The sequence below is a fragment of the Rhinolophus sinicus genome, linkage group LG02 (assembly GCF_036562045.2).
Source record: "Rhinolophus sinicus isolate RSC01 linkage group LG02, ASM3656204v1, whole genome shotgun sequence".
Taxonomy (NCBI): domain Eukaryota; kingdom Metazoa; phylum Chordata; class Mammalia; order Chiroptera; family Rhinolophidae; genus Rhinolophus; species Rhinolophus sinicus.
This window is the reverse complement of record NC_133752.1, coordinates 73,513,942-73,519,941: the sequence shown is the minus strand read 5'-3', so window position 1 is coordinate 73,519,941 and position 6,000 is coordinate 73,513,942. Positions and strand designations below refer to the sequence as shown.

Genomic DNA, 6,000 nt, shown 5'->3' with positions numbered 1-6,000 from the left:
AGGCTTTATTTACCAAGATTTTTCATGTAATTATCATGCTTCAATGATGTGGGAAGGTGAATTAGAACATAACATCTAGAGAGCCAAGGAGGGGAGAAGAGCGCAGCGCCTGAGACATCCCTGGCCTCCTCTCCTCTCCTCTCCTCTCCTCTCCTCTCCCTCTCCCCCTCCCCCTCCCCTCCCCCTCCCCTCCCCTCCCCCTCTCCTCACCTTGCTCTTGTGGCCTGCCTGCTGCCTGCTCGCCCCCAGCACATCTCCACCATGGCTGCCTTGGCGAGTTCCCACTGAAACAAAGACATCAAGCAGGTGTCCATGTCCCTGCCTCAGAGTGATAGAGTATATGCTACTATATCTGGATTGGTGGTACTGGACAAGGGCTACGCTGTAAGGCCCGGACCCTGGACTGTGAGCCGAGTGTATAGAAGAGTTGCCCAAGTGGAATTTTGATGGCTCTAATACTTTTCAGCCGGCTCCAACAGTGACATGTATCTCGTCCCTGCTGCCGTGTTTTAGGACCCTTTCCTCAAGCACCCCAATAAGCTGTGTTCTGTGAAGTCTTCATGTATGACTGAAAGCCGGCAAAGACCAACTTAAGGCATACCTGTAAACAGGTAATGAACATGAGCAGTCAGCAGCCCTGGTTTGAAATGGGGCAGGAATAAACTCTCATGGGCAGAGATGGGCGCCCTTTTGGTTGACCTTCCAATGGATTTCCTGGACCTCAAGATCCGTACTACTGTGGCAAGATCCATACTACTGTGGCATGGGAGCAGACAAGCCTCCGGCAAGGATATTGTGAAGGCTCACTACCAGGCCTGCTTATGTGCCAGCATCAAAACCGCAAGGATAAAGACCAAGGTCATCCCCCCCACCCCAGTGGGAATTCTGTATAGGACCCTATGAAGGAATCAACATGGGAGATCATCTTTGAGTGGCCCATTTCGAATATGTGAAGACTGGAGTGATAACAACCTTTGATCCTAAGCCCATTCCTGGGAACTGGAATGGTGCCGCTGCCACACCAACTTCAGCACCAAGGCCGTGCGAGAGGAGAATGGTCTGAAGTACACTGAGGAGTCCATGGAGAGACTGAGCAAGAGGCAACAGTTTCACATCTGAGCCTCTGATCCGGGGGGAGGGGGTGCGGGGGGGACGCTGGACAATGCCCAACGCCTGACTGGATTCAGTGAAACCTCCAAAATCAACAACTTTTCTCCTGGTGTGGCCAACTGTGGCACTAGACTCTGCATTCCCCGGACCGTCGGCCAGGAGAAGAAGGGTTACTTTGAAGACTGTCACCCCTCTGCCAACTATGATCCCTATGCGGTGACAGAAGCCCCCATGGTCACTTTTCTTCTCAATGAAACTGGTCATGAGCCCTTCCAGTAAAAAAAAAAGAAAAAAACTAAGTGAACTAGACTTGCAGCCATGGAACCCGTTCTAATTCCTCATCCTACTTCCATTCTCACCCCCCTCTCAATTGTCATCATAGCTGTAACTCAAAGGGTGGAATATCAAGGTCTTTTTTTCATTCCTAAAAAAAAAAAAAAAAAAAAAAAAATTATAACATCTAGGAAAGGTATTCCAAAATATAATAACATAATTTATTAATATGTATATTTACTCCAAAATATATTCAAAATATAATCTAAAATAATACTGAATGGAATTTCAGTCATAGTGAAATCTGAGCTTTCTTCTAAAACAGAAATAATTCCAAACAGTGGTGACTTCATTTTATAGACCACATTTGATTGATGAATTAACTAACTCAACAAATTTCAGGAGCCTTTAGGCTCAGGATACGCAAGGATAACCTGTGAGGACAAAGGAAGAACGTGTCAGGAAGAAGAAATGACCTGGAGGAAGGCTCTGAATTAGAAAAAGCTAAAAGGCCAATGTGTCTGAAGCAGAAAGGGGAAGCTGGAGGGGAGCACAAAAGGAGAGAGGTGGGTGGGGACTAAATCTTACAGGACCTTTTAGTCCAGAGGACGGAGTTTAAGCTTTCTCCTAAGACCAAGTGAAAGCCATTTGGAAAGTTCTCTGATGGGGGTTCTAAAGGAATAATCTGATGATTGGGAATAAAACAAATGGATGGAAACCTGTGTAGCAAGAAGCATAGAAACCAATTTGAAAAATCTGAGGGCAATTGAATAGTACACAAGGTCTGTCAAGAATGAAGTAGATTGGGGCGGCCGGATGGCTCAGTTGGTTAAAGCCCGGGCTCTGAACAACAGGGTTGCTGGTTTGATTCCCACATGGGCCAGTGAGCTGCGCTCTCCCCAACTAGATTGAAGACAATGAGCTGCCACTGAGCTTCTGGAGGGGCAGCTGGATGGCTCAGCTGGTTGGAGCACGAGCTTTTAACAACAAGGTTGCCAGTTCAATTCCCACATGGGATGGTGGGCTGTGCCCCCTGCAACTAAAGATTGAAATAGGCGACTGGACTTGGAGCTGAGCTGCCCTCCACAACTAGATTGAAGTCCAACGATTTGGAGCTGATGGACCCTGGAGAAATGCACTATTCCCCAATAAAATTAAAAAAAAAAAAAAAAAAAAGAATGAAGTAGATTTTCATCATGTTCTTTGGCATAGCACCAACATGTTTTCCAGCAGTCAGAAGGATACTTTAAAAAGGATACTCTCCTTTCTCTGCTCAAAACCCCTACGTGGTCAGGACCTCATAATCACTCTGATCTCATCTCCTACAATTTCCCCCGTCATGCCACTCTCACCCCACCACTCTCACCCCACTGGTGTCCTAGCTGTTCCTTAAACATGCTAAGCACTCTCTGTAGCAAAGCCTGTGCACTTGCTGTCTCCTCTGCCTAGAATTCTCTTCCCATCAGATATCCCCACGGCTTCTTCCCTCATTTCCTTCAAGTCTCTGTTCAAATGTCCTTATCAGTGGGCTGCACCTTATCAGTCCCTAACCAACATATGTAAGATAGCACCTCCTGTCCTGCCAAGTTACTTTCCTTTTACTTTGTTTTCCTGTTCTTCACAGCACTTATCACCAGCTGATGTACTACGTATTTGCTTGCTGTTTCTCTCCCCACTAGAATATAAACTCTGTGAAGGCAGGGACTTTGATTTGTCCCCTGTTATATTCTGCACTGGAGGTGCTCAATAATTATTTGTTGCGTAAACAAATGAATGAATAAATGAGGGATGGACTTGATGATGTCTCAAACTTCTTCCCCAGCTCACTGACTGTAGTTTGAAGAAGCAGCATCAGCGCCTCACTTTCTGCTACTTATGCAAAAGTTTCCTGCCACCCTCCCTTGGAGAAAGTTCCAACCACTGTGGCCAGTCTTGCCCATCTTCTGCATCTTTCCCCACATCAAGTATCTACAAGAAGCTGTGCCAACCCTTCCCCCAGAACCAACCCTTTGCAATGCCAACTTCCTTCTCCCCGACTCTTGTGCTTTCCGAGGATGAGGGAACAGATCAGGATGGCTGGGAGCGACGAGGGCTGGATTTGGGGGCAACATTTGGTGGCTACAGCACAAATGCAGGGCTCTGAAACTCCTCCAAGGATACCCACAGGGTAGCTGCTGCCAGACCATAAAATTGTCCCTCGTACATACACTGCATAGACTCCATCCTGGCCATACAATGCACAGACTGCCAGTCCTGTGGCTAAGTGCCCCTGCATTGGTTGTAACACAGAAGTGCCCCATGAGTTGAACTTACCTGGTGATCTATTTATTGTTTTTAGTTTTTTTGAGGAGGATCCAAACAAATGGGATTTTCAGTCTGTCTCAAAGCACCAGTATCTTTTGTTTCTTTTTCTTTCTTTTCTTTTCTTTCTTTCTTTCTTTCTTTCTTTCTTTCTTTCTTTCTTTCTTTCTTTCTTTCTTTCTTTCCTTCTTTTCTCTCTCTCTCTCTCTCTCTCTCTCTCTCTCCTCCCCCCCTTTCTTTCATGCACCAAGTAGAGAAGAAAGTGTGGGTTTGGACTCAGGAGGTCTGGGTTTGAATCCCAGCTCATGACTTGGTGTGTGCCATAGCCTCGGGCAAGTACTTCCATCTCCTCTGGCTTCAGTTTCCCATCTGTCAATAGGAATGACTATTCCTGTTTTGCCCAACCTCTCAGGGATATTGTGGGGATCATGAGACAATAACAGGTGCATACTTTGTGAACTGGACAATACTATTCCTACACAGAGGGTGTTATCAAGAGAAACACAAAGATGGCATCTCTCAAGTGTCCAACAGAATGAGTTGAAATGAAAGTCCAACAGAAGTGAGGAAAGGAATCTTGATGCAATTTTTGACTTTGCAATTTTACAGAAACCATCAGCACGTTACCTATTGTCTGTAGAGACATATTCAATTATAGATGTGTTTTTATGGCATGGACAAACTGACTACCTTTAGTCATTTAAGTTATCTTAACCAAAAAAAGATGGATTCACACAGTCATATTGACTAGTTGAAATTATGGCTCTCAAAAATAATTTACTTTTTAAAAAATGGTTGCTTTGATTGTATATATGTGTGCATATGTCTGTATATGTACATATGTGTGTTTATATATATATATATATATATATATATATATGCACATAGCATATATATGCTTATTTTAAATGCATACATCCAGAAATGATTTTAAAATATACTCCACATAATTTTAACCTAAGCAAATAGTTAATTAAGATTGACATGCAAAGTACAATGTTATGAAAGAAAATGTCATCATCTTTGTTGAGGAGTATGAGACTTTAACCCAGTGCTGAGTTGTGGTTTGTAAGCATGAGATTACTGTGTAGACCTAGAGAAGTGGTCAGACTGGTCTATTTCTGGGGAAAAGAGTAGGGGGGCACAGGTGAAATCCCAGCGAAAAACCCTAAAGCAAGTAGAATTAAGTGCTCTGTATGCTTCTTCCCACACATTAAAAAGAAGTGAGACTTATCAAAGAAAAAATATAAAATTGCCTTGGGTGGTTGAATCTGAGAAGTCAGGCAAAGCTGCTGTGCTGTGTGACACTGTGGTGGAGTCTTCTTACTGCACTCCAGTGTTTCGTTCCCAAAGGGTTATGATCCAGTTTGGCATGGAGCCATGGCCTTGGCACATTTAGTCATATACGTCATGACTCAGCAGTTCCTCTGCTGAGGGATGGGGAAGAGGGTGGAACCCTGCCACAATGTAGGCCTTGGTCACAGCTGAACACTGGGGACAGATGAGTACAACTAAATTCCTGCAATAAGGGCTTGAGTTTATCTGTGACCTTCAAGTGTCTGTGGTATCCCTATCTGCATAGCATGGAACTCGAACATGACACATCCCATTGAAGCCGGCACGTCTGCCAGGATTTCTGAGCACCTCAATGGAGTGATGGGGTTCCTTCCTTTTTCTGGTTAATGTTAGCTCTGCTTGGGAGGGGATCAGTGTTCATCTGGTGGTTCTGCTTCTGTCACCCGAGGTCATCATTTGGTCCTCTCAGGAGCTGACAACATCGCCCTGCACATATGCACCTTGATTCCTGGTTGTTCATATGTTTGGCAGCCTATAGACCCCATTGTCTGCCATGCTAGTTTTAATCATGCAACACATGAATGAAGTCCGTGAAAGGGAATAGCCACATTATATAAATTGCAATAATCAGCCCTTGACAGATTTCAGCAAAATGTTTGTCGATAACTTCCTTCAATGTTCTGAGACATTTTACAAAGAATCATTGTCAGTGTTTTGGAGAGAAAGAAAAATGAGATAGTTATCTATACTATTTCTCCATTCTAGTATTGCATGTGCTTGGAAGCCAACCAGATTTCTAACAGGGTTTAAAATGTCAGCCAGAATATACTGAATATATAGTAGAAGCTAAGATTAAATCTCCTTTGGTTTACTGAGATAAGCTGGACTTGGGATTAGTTGCAGCAGGGGTGGGGGTGTGCGGGGTAGGAGTCAGTCACTGGTCTAATAATAAAATTCATTGCCCTTTTAAAAATCTTTTCTTACTTTCCCCTGCAATTTGTGCCCTATGTGCATTTTATC

At 44.1% G+C, this 6,000-nt stretch overlaps 1 pseudogene; it reads left to right on the top strand.

Annotated features, from left to right (window-relative positions):
* The first annotated feature begins 261 nt into the window (after positions 1 to 261).
* On the top strand, positions 262 to 1,389 carry LOC109458363 (glutamine synthetase; annotated as a pseudogene).
* Positions 1,390 to 6,000: the final 4,611 nt, after the last annotated feature.